This window comes from Ambystoma mexicanum, chromosome 4p (assembly GCF_040938575.1).
Source record: "Ambystoma mexicanum isolate Mex_15411 chromosome 4p, UKY_AmexF1_1, whole genome shotgun sequence".
NCBI classification, from domain to species: domain Eukaryota; kingdom Metazoa; phylum Chordata; class Amphibia; order Caudata; family Ambystomatidae; genus Ambystoma; species Ambystoma mexicanum.
Genome location: NC_090927.1, coordinates 53379686 through 53389763, shown reverse-complemented (window position 1 = coordinate 53389763; position 10078 = coordinate 53379686).

Genomic DNA, 10078 nt, shown 5'->3' with positions numbered 1-10078 from the left:
CATGGCCCCGAGGGTCCGCAGGGACGACGCCGTGTCCTCCTCCAACCCCCTGCGGATTGCCTCGAGGCACTCGGCCCGCCTCAGGGCCCTCCGCATGGAGTTCTCCGCCCTGACCATTGTGAGCCGCGCCTCTTCCGCCCGCCGCCGCTCCGCACCTATGGCGTGGCCCAACCGCTGCCACACGGAAGACACTCTCTGTCCTGGGTCCTCCTGCCCTCCGGCCGATGCCTGCCCCTCCGATGTCGAAGGCCCCGAGCCTTCATGGCTCCCACCATCTTGCTGCTGCTGCTGCTCTGCCTCTGCCCGTGCACTGCCTCCTGCTGCCTGCACATCCTCCGCCGGCTGGGGTGCACCTGTTGATGTGGCCACCCCTGCTGGACGTCCGACTCCCGACTGTGGCAGGGATGCCTCCTCCACCAGCCTGGCCGCACTGTCAGAGGCAGCTCCACAGGGCACCCAGGTGACTGATGGGTGGGAAGATGGCACAGAGGACGACTGGCGCGTAGGGGGTCCAGTTGAGGAGGGGGTCGGAGCAAGCCCCATCAGACAGCGGAATCCGGCCTGGGTGACCTGTCCCAGCAGGCTGACGTGGTCAACGAGCCATTCGAGATGACGTGCAGTCTCTCCATGAAAAGACTGCAGGTCACCTCGCATGGCCCGTTGACGCAACGCCACGCCAGCCAGGACAGGCTCAACCCGGTCCTGGATGGCCACGTCCGCAGGCAGAGGAAGGCCAGTTGACGTCAGCTCATCCCCTGCCTGAAAACGGGTCTGGACGTAGGCATCCCTGCTGGTGCAAGATGATGCAGGGACAGGATCGGGGACAGGATTGCACACAGGCACCTCCGCGGCCGCCTGTGCTGCCTCCTGTCCCTGCTCCTGCACTGCACCACTAGCACCAGTGGGATCCCCACCTCCAGACCCTGTCTCTGGTGCTTGCGCGGCCCCCTCCTCCACCAAACCCCCCACCAACCTGGATGACTCTGTGCCATCTTCCCCTGTTGGGCCCTGTGGGGTCCCAGCTGCCCCTTCTGCTGCCGAGGAGTCCAACTGCAACCTCCGCCTCTTGGACCTCCCCCCGGCAGCTGCGGCCTGGGACGCGGCACCGGACTCCTCACTCCCCGACGAGATGACAACACGGGAGGGGAGCCGGGCCTTGCGTCTCCGGCTGGCGGTCGGATCCCCGCCGCTGTGCTCCACAGCACCTTCTCCGCCCTCTTCATCAGTTGACGCTGCAGACAGGGAGAAACAAAACACAGGCATCAGGGCACTGTACAATGGACACATACACGCATGACAGTTGCACATGAGTGGCATTGGCAAACCTCAGACATGTCATCACAATCCCCAACACACATGTCATTGCAACTGGCACACATGAGCCATACCACAGCCATATCGCAACTGCCACCACCATCCCTACACATACAACAGCATCAGCAGCCAAAGGGGAGCCATACATCACATGCAACACAGGAAGTGCACCACACATGTACACACACCACCACACTTGCATGCATGTCTACACCTCTGCCAAGTGTCGCACTGTTCAGACGGGCATCCATGTCACATCTGCCAATCAGGCTTCCACATACCGCTGTCACATGCATCCATGTAGCATCACTGTTGCACCTTTGACAAATACACACACATGCACATGTACACAGTGCTCATACATGCAGCCGAAAACAACATACATGCCTGACATCACGGACATGTCTACTTACATACACATTCATCCAAACATGTGTGCACGCACAACTGCATTTGCCATGCAAGCCCACACACACAAGCACCATCCATGTCTCACACATTACAGCCCTCGCATGTGTCAGCCCCACGGCCCTGTACACCCCCACCCATACTCCACCCCATACAAACAGATGTGCAACCGGCACAATGGGGAATGATCACCACACGCCCTGCTCACAACCAGGATGCATGTACACTCACCGCTCGACTCCAGACGGCTCTGCTTCTCTAGGACCTGGACGTGGAGCGCTGGGGATATGCGTTCCAGGACCCCCATCTGTTCTTCCGACAAGTGGCCCCGGCGCCCCTTGGCATCCGCTGCCTTCAAGAGGCGCCGGGCCTTGTTCAGGGTCCTGGACCTGAAGTCCTCCCAGCGCTTCCTGACATGTTGTAAGTCCCGGACTGCCACCCCCTCCGCGTTGATGGCAGTCACGATGTCTGTCCAGATCCGAGTCCGTCCTTCCTTGTCGGCGCGGGAACTTCCAAAGAGGGCATCATACTGCCCCAGGACTTGCTCCACCAGGACACCAACTTCGGTGGCACTGAAGCTGGTGCCCCTCTGCCTCTCTGGCCGGGGGTTGTCAGTGGTCACAGATGGTGTTAGCCCCGACATGACAACCCCAGAGGCAGGAGTGGGTGGGCAACTGGGTCCTGGGGCTGGGCTGTGGAGCGATGGAATTCCAGTCGGGAGTCTTCTGTTCCAGCAGGGGTGGTCACAGCAACAGCACCCCTGGCTGATGTGCAGGCAGCAAATGGCAGTGCACGTGGGCGGCAGCAGCAGATAGCAGGTGGGAGCGTGCTCGGGGCTCTGGGGGGCAGTAATTCGGCCTTCTGGGCAGGAGCGTGGTCTCCCGTGTGCTCACGCGTGGCCAGCTTGGTACGGAGTGAATTGGCACGTGAAAATCCTGCACGTCAGCGTGAAAACCGAGGAAAGGCCCTTAGCGCGTAAGCGCGTCAGCACGCATACGCGATTCCATTGGACCAAAGGCCCTCAGCGCGTAAGCGCGTCTGTGACGTGACCCGCACGGGTGTTTCCCACACAGCACGTGATGACAGAGCACACGTGGAAAGACTGCACGTCAGAGTCTCATCGCGTGTAATTGGACAAAAGTGCGTGTACACGCGATTGGCCTATGTACGTGTATATGAGGTGTGCGCGGACACTTACACACGCAAGTACGTCAGCGCACCTGTATCCCGGTGTACGGCCATTTCCACCAATCACACGCAATGAGACTCTGACGTGCAGTCTTTCCACGTGTGCTCTGTCATCACGTGCTGTGTGGGAAACACCCGTGCGGGTCACGTCACAGACGCGCTTACGCGCTGAGGGCCTTTGGTCCAATGGAATCGCGTATGCGTGCTGACGCGCTTACGCGCTAAGGGCCTTTCCTCGGTTTTCACGCTGACGTGCAGGATTTTCACGTGCCAATTCACTCCGTACCAAGCTGGCCACGCGTGAGCACACGGGAGACCACGCTCCTGCCCAGAAGGCCGAATTACTGCCCCCCAGAGCCCCGAGCACGCTCCCACCTGCTATCTGCTGCTGCCTGACTGCCTGCTGCCCACGTGCACTGCCATTTGCTGCCTGCACATCAGCCAGGGGTGCTGTTGCTGTGACCACCCCTGCTGGAACAGAAGACTCCCGACTGGAATTCCATCGCTCCACAGCCCAGCCCCAGGACCCAGTTGCCCACCCACTCCTGCCTCTGGGGTTGTCATGTCGGGGCTAACACCATCTGTGACCACTGACAACCCCCGGCCAGAGAGGCAGAGGGGCACCAGCTTCAGTGCCACCGAAGTTGGTGTCCTGGTGGAGCAAGTCCTGGGGCAGTATGATGCCCTCTTTGGAAGTTCCCGCGCCGACAAGGAAGGACGGACTCGGATCTGGACAGACATCGTGACTGCCATCAACGCGGAGGGGGTGGCAGTCCGGGACTTACAACATGTCAGGAAGCGCTGGGAGGACTTCAGGTCCAGGACCCTGAACAAGGCCCGGCGCCTCTTGAAGGCAGCGGATGCCAAGGGGCGCCGGGGCCACTTGTCGGAAGAACAGATGGGGGTCCTGGAACGCATATCCCCAGCGCTCCACGTCCAGGTCCTAGAGAAGCAGAGCCGTCTGGAGTCGAGCGGTGAGTGTACATGCATCCTGGTTGTGAGCAGGGCGTGTGGTGATCATTCCCCATTGTGCCGGTTGCACATCTGTTTGTATGGGGTGGAGTATGGGTGGGGGTGTACAGGGCCGTGGGGCTGACACATGCGAGGGCTGTAATGTGTGAGACATGGATGGTGCTTGTGTGTGTGGGCTTGCATGGCAAATGCAGTTGTGCGTGCACACATGTTTGGATGAATGTGTATGTAAGTAGACATGTCCGTGATGTCAGGCATGTATGTTGTTTTCGGCTGCATGTATGAGCACTGTGTACATGTGCATGTGTGTGTATTTGTCAAAGGTGCAACAGTGATGCTACATGGATGCATGTGACAGCGGTATGTGGAAGCCTGATTGGCAGATGTGACATGGATGCCCGTCTGAACAGTGCGACACTTGGCAGAGGTGTAGACATGCATGCAAGTGTGGTGGTGTGTGTACATGTGTGGTGCACTTCCTGTGTTGCATGTGATGTATGGCTCCCCTTTGGCTGCTGATGCTGTTGTATGTGTAGGGATGGTGGTGGCAGTTGCGATATGGCTGTGATATGGCTCATGTGTGCCAGTTGCAATGACATGTGTGTTGGGGATTGTGATGACATGTCTGAGGTTTGCCAATGCCACTCATGTGCAACTGTCATGCGTGTATGTGTCCATTGTACAGTGCCCTGATGCCTGTGTTTTGTTTCTCCCTGTCTGCAGCGTCAACTGATGAAGAGGGCGGAGAAGGTGCTGTGGAGCACAGCGGCGGGGATCCGACCGCCAGCCGGAGACGCAAGGCCCGGCTCCCCTCCCGTGTTGTCATCTCGTCGGGGAGTGAGGAGTCCGGTGCCGCGTCCCAGGCCGCAGCTGCCGGGGGGAGGTCCAAGAGGCGGAGGTTGCAGTTGGACTCCTCGGCAGCAGAAGGGGCAGCTGGGACCCCACAGGGCCCAACAGGGGAAGATGGCACAGAGTCATCCAGGTTGGTGGGGGGTTTGGTGGAGGAGGGGGCCGCGCAAGCACCAGAGACGGGGTCTGGAGGTGGGGATCCCACTGGTGCTAGTGGTGCAGTCCAGGAGCAGGGACAGGAGGCAGCACAGGCGGCCGCGGAGGTGCCTGTGTGCAATCCTGTCCCCGATCCTGTCCCTGCATCATCTTGCACCAGCAGGGATGCCTACGTCCAGACCCGTTTTCAGGCAGGGGATGAGCTGACGTCAACTGGCCTTCCTCTGCCTGCGGACGTGGCTATCCAGGTCCGGGTTGAGCCTGTCCTGGCTGGTGTGGCGTTGCGTCAACGGGCCATGCGAGGTGACCTGCAGTCTTTTCATGGAGAGACTGCACGTCATCTCGAATGGCTCGTTGACCACGTCAGCCTGCTGGGACAGGTCACCCAGACCGGATTCCTCCGTCTGATGGGGCTTGTTCCGACCCCCTCCTCAACTGGACCCCCTACGCGCCAGTCGTCCTCTGTGCCATCTTCCCACCCATCAGTCACCTGGGTGCCCTGTGGAGCTGCCTCTGACAGTGCGGCCAGGCTGGTGGAGGAGGCATCCCTGCCACAGTCGGGAGTCGGACGTCCAGCAGGGGTGGCCACATCAACAACTGCACCCCAGCCGGCGGAGGATGTGCAGGCAGCAGGAGGCAGTGCACGGGCAGAGGCAGAGCAGCAGCAGCAGCAAGATGGTGGGAGCCATGAAGGCTCGGGGCCTTCGACATCGGAGGGGCAGGCATCGGCCGGAGGGCAGGAGGACCCAGGACAGAGAGTGTCTTCCGTGTGGCAGCGGTTGGGCCACGCCATAGGTGCGGAGCGGCGGCGGGCGGAAGAGGCGCGGCTCACAATGGTCAGGGCGGAGAACTCCATGCGGAGGGCCCTGAGGCGGGCCGAGTGCCTCGAGGCAATCCGCAGGGGGTTGGAGGAGGACACGGCGTCGTCCCTGCGGACCCTCGGGGCCATGGAACTGGACCGCCTCCGGGACATCGAACAGGAGTTCGATGATGCCCTGGCCCGGAACACCACAGAGTGAGCCGCTGGACTTGCCCGCCGCCTTTGTATATAGTTCTTTAGTTTTAGGTTTCCTTTCGTTCTTATTATTATTTGGAGTCGACGGACACTGCTCCACTTTTTGTATATAGTTGATATTTAGGTAGGTTTTTTAGGAGGTTTCCTTAGTTCAGTTGTGATGATGGACCCTTGTTATTTTTGTACATAGTTCTTTGTTGCATGGAGAGTTTTTACATTTCACTTTGGACATAATTTTTTGGATTTGATTTTCTAGTTTTGTGTTTTTATGCGGACATGCAGCTTATTTTTTCACATTTACATTGTAGTTAGTTTTCTTTCTTTGGCATTTGTATTTTTTTCAATACATTTTTTTTTCCATTGTTCACTGTGTGGTTTCATCTCATTGGTTTCATGCATGTCATGTTGTGTGTTTTCCCATTCAATTTGAAAATATGTGTGTGACGGACATGGGTTCATTTGCTTCATGTACATTGGGGGTGTAACATGTGATTTCCATTTCCATGTGGGTGAATGGGTTACTTGGTAGGTCTTTTTGGCTGTGGAGGATGACCATTACGCACATGATTGGGGATTGTGAGGACCTGGTGGGGGCTGCACATGGTGGCAGGGGGGTGGGGGTGCAGGGGGACATGAGTGGGGGCCTGGTGGAGGGTGCCCCTGCACTGCTGGGGGGTGGGGGTGGTGGGAGACATGAGTGGGGGCCTGGTGGAGGGTGCCCCTGGTGGCGGGGGGTGGGGGTGATAGGGGACATGAGTGGGGGCCTGGTGGAGGCTGCCCCTGCACTGCTGGGGGGTGGGGGTGGTGGGAGACATGAGTGGGGGCCTGGTGGAGGGTGCCCCTGCACTGCTGGGGGGTGGGGGTGGTGGGAGACATGAGTGGGGGCCTGGTGGAGGGTGACCCTGGTGGCGGGGGGGTGGGGGTGATAGGGGACATGAGTGGGGGCCTGGTGGAGGCTGCCCCTGCACTGCTGGGGGGTGGGGGTGGTGGGAGACATGAGTGGGGGCCTGGTGGAGGGTGCCCCTGGGGGGTGGGGGTGGTGGGAGACATGAGTGGGGGCCTGGTGGAGGGTGCCCCTGCACTGCTGGGGGGTGGGGGTGGTGGGAGACATGAGTGGGGGCCTGGTGGAGGGTGCCCCTGGTGGCTGGGGGGTGGGGGTGGTGGGAGACATGAGTGGGGGCCTGGTGGAGGGTGCCCCTGCACTGCTGGGGGGTGGGGGTGGTGGGAGACATGAGTGGGGGCCTGGTGGAGGGTGCCCCTGGTGGCGGGGGGTGGGGGTGATAGGGGACATGAGTGGGGGCCTGGTGGAGGCTGCCCCTGCACTGCTGGGGGGTGGGGGTGGTGGGAGACATGAGTGGGGGCCTGGTGGAGGCTGCCCCTGCACTGCTGGGGGGTGGGGGTGGTGGGAGACATGAGTGGGGGCCTGGTGGAGGGTGCCCCTGGTGGCGGGGGGTGGGGGTGATAGGGGACATGAGTGGGGGCCTGGTGGAGGCTGCCCCTGCACTGCTGGGGGGTGGGGGTGGTGGGAGACATGAGTGGGGGCCTGGTGGAGGCTGCCCCTGCACTGCTGGGGGGTGGGGGTGGTGGGAGACATGAGTGGGGGCCTGGTGGAGGGTGCCCCTGGTGGCTGGGGGGTGGGGGTGGTGGGAGACATGAGTGGGGGCCTGGTGGAGGGTGCCCCTGCACTGCTGGGGGGTGGGGGTGGTGGGAGACATGAGTGGGGGCCTGGTGGAGGGTGCCCCTGGTGGCGGGGGGTGGGGGTGATAGGGGACATGAGTGGGGGCCTGGTGGAGGCTGCCCCTGCACTGCTGGGGGGTGGGGGTGGTGGGAGACATGAGTGGGGGCCTGGTGGAGGCTGCCCCTGCACTGCTGGGGGGTGGGGGTGGTGGGAGACATGAGTGGGGGCCTGGTGGAGGGTGCCCCTGGTGGCGGGGGGGTGGGGGTGATAGGGGACATGAGTGGGGGCCTGGTGGAGGCTGCCCCTGCACTGCTGGGGGGTGGGGGTGGTGGGAGACATGAGTTGGACATGGGTGTGGGCCTACTGGCAGGTGCCCCACAGTGCTGGGGGGTGGGGGTGGTGGGGGACATGAGTTGGACATGGGTGGGGGCCTGCTGGCAGGTGCCCCACAGTGCTGCGGGGTGGGGGTGGTGGGAGACATGAGTGGGGCCCTGGTGGAGGGTGACCCTGCACTGCTGGGGGGTGGGGGTGGTGGGAGACATGAGTGGGGCCCTGGTGGAGGGTGACCCTGGTGGCTGGGGGGTGGGGGTGGTGGGAGACATGAGTGGGGGCCTGGTGGAGGCTGCCCCTGCACTGCTGGGGGGTGGGGGTGGTGGGAGACATGAGTGGGGGCCTGGTGGAGGGTGACCCTGGTGGCGGGGGGGTGGGGGTGATAGGGGACATGAGTGGGGGCCTGGTGGAGGCTGCCCCTGCACTGCTGGGGGGTGGGGGTGGTGGGAGACATGAGTGGGGGCCTGGTGGAGGGTGCCCCTGGTGGCTGGGGGGTGGGGGTGGTGGGAGACATGAGTGGGGGCCTGGTGGAGGGTGCCCCTGCACTGCTGGGGGGTGGGGGTGGTGGGAGACATGAGTGGGGGCCTGGTGGAGGGTGCCCCTGGTGGCTGGGGGGTGGGGGTGGTGGGAGACATGAGTGGGGGCCTGGTGGAGGGTGCCCCTGCACTGCTGGGGGGTGGGGGTGGTGGGAGACATGAGTGGGGGCCTGGTGGAGGGTGCCCCTGGTGGCTGGGGGGTGGGGGTGGTGGGAGACATGAGTGGGGGCCTGGTGGAGGGTGCCCCTGGTGGCGGGGGGGTGGGGGTGATAGGGGACATGAGTGGGGGCCTGGTGGAGGCTGCCCCTGCACTGCTGGGGGGTGGGGGTGGTGGGAGACATGAGTTGGACATGGGTGTGGGCCTACTGGCAGGTGCCCCACAGTGCTGGGGGGTGGGGGTGGTGGGGGACATGAGTTGGACATGGGTGGGGGCCTGCTGGCAGGTGCCCCACAGTGCTGCGGGGTGGGGGTGGTGGGAGACATGAGTGGGGCCCTGGTGGAGGGTGACCCTGCACTGCTGGGGGGTGGGGGTGGTGGGAGACATGAGTGGGGCCCTGGTGGAGGGTGACCCTGGTGGCTGGGGGGTGGGGGTGGTGGGAGACATGAGTGGGGGCCTGGTGGAGGGTGCCCCTGCACTGCTGGGGGGTGGGGGTGGTGGGGGTGGTGGGAGACATGAGTGGGGGCCTGGTGGAGGGTGCCCCTGGTGGCTGGGGGGTGGGGGTGGTGGGAGACATGAGTGGGGGCCTGGTGGAGGGTGCCCCTGCACTGCTGGGGGGTGGGGGTGGTGGGAGACATGAGTGGGGGCCTGGTGGAGGGTGCCCCTGCACTGCTGGGGGGTGGGGGTGGTGGGAGACATGAGTGGGGGCCTGGTGGAGGCTGCCCCTGCACTGCTGGGGGGTGGGGGTGGTGGGAGACATGAGTGGGGGCCTGGTGGAGGGTGCCCCTGGTGGCGGGGGGGTGGGGGTGATAGGGGACATGAGTGGGGGCCTGGTGGAGGCTGCCCCTGCACTGCTGGGGGGTGGGGGTGGTGGGAGACATGAGTGGGGGCCTGGTGGAGGCTGCCCCTGCACTGCTGGGGGGTGGGGGTGGTGGGAGACATGAGTGGGGGTCTGGTGGAGGCTGCCCCTGCACTGCTGGGGGGTGGGGGTGGTGGGAGACATGAGTGGGGGCCTGGTGGAGGGTGACCCTGGTGGCTGGGGGGTGGGGGTGGTGGGAGACATGAGTGGGGGCCTGGTGGAGGGTGCCCCTGCACTGCTGGGGGGTGGGGGTGCAGGGGGACATGAGCAGGTGTGCAGGGTAGTCCCCTGTTTTGTGGGCTGCCTGCAGGGGCTGTGGAGGGTGTACAGGGAACACCTGTGAGGACCCACCCAGCCTAATTGCGTGTGATAATTCCCGCACACCCCTGTAATACACGTACCAAGCCAAATCGCGTGTGATAATTCCCACGCACCCCTGTAATACACGTACCTGGCCAAATCGCATGTGAAACTTCCCGCGTACCCCTGTAATACACGTACCCTGGCCAATCGCGTGTTGAACTTCCCGGGTACCCCTGTAATACACGTACCCTGGCCAATCGCGTGTTAAACTTCCCGCGTACCCCTGTAATACACGTACCCTGGCTAATCGCGT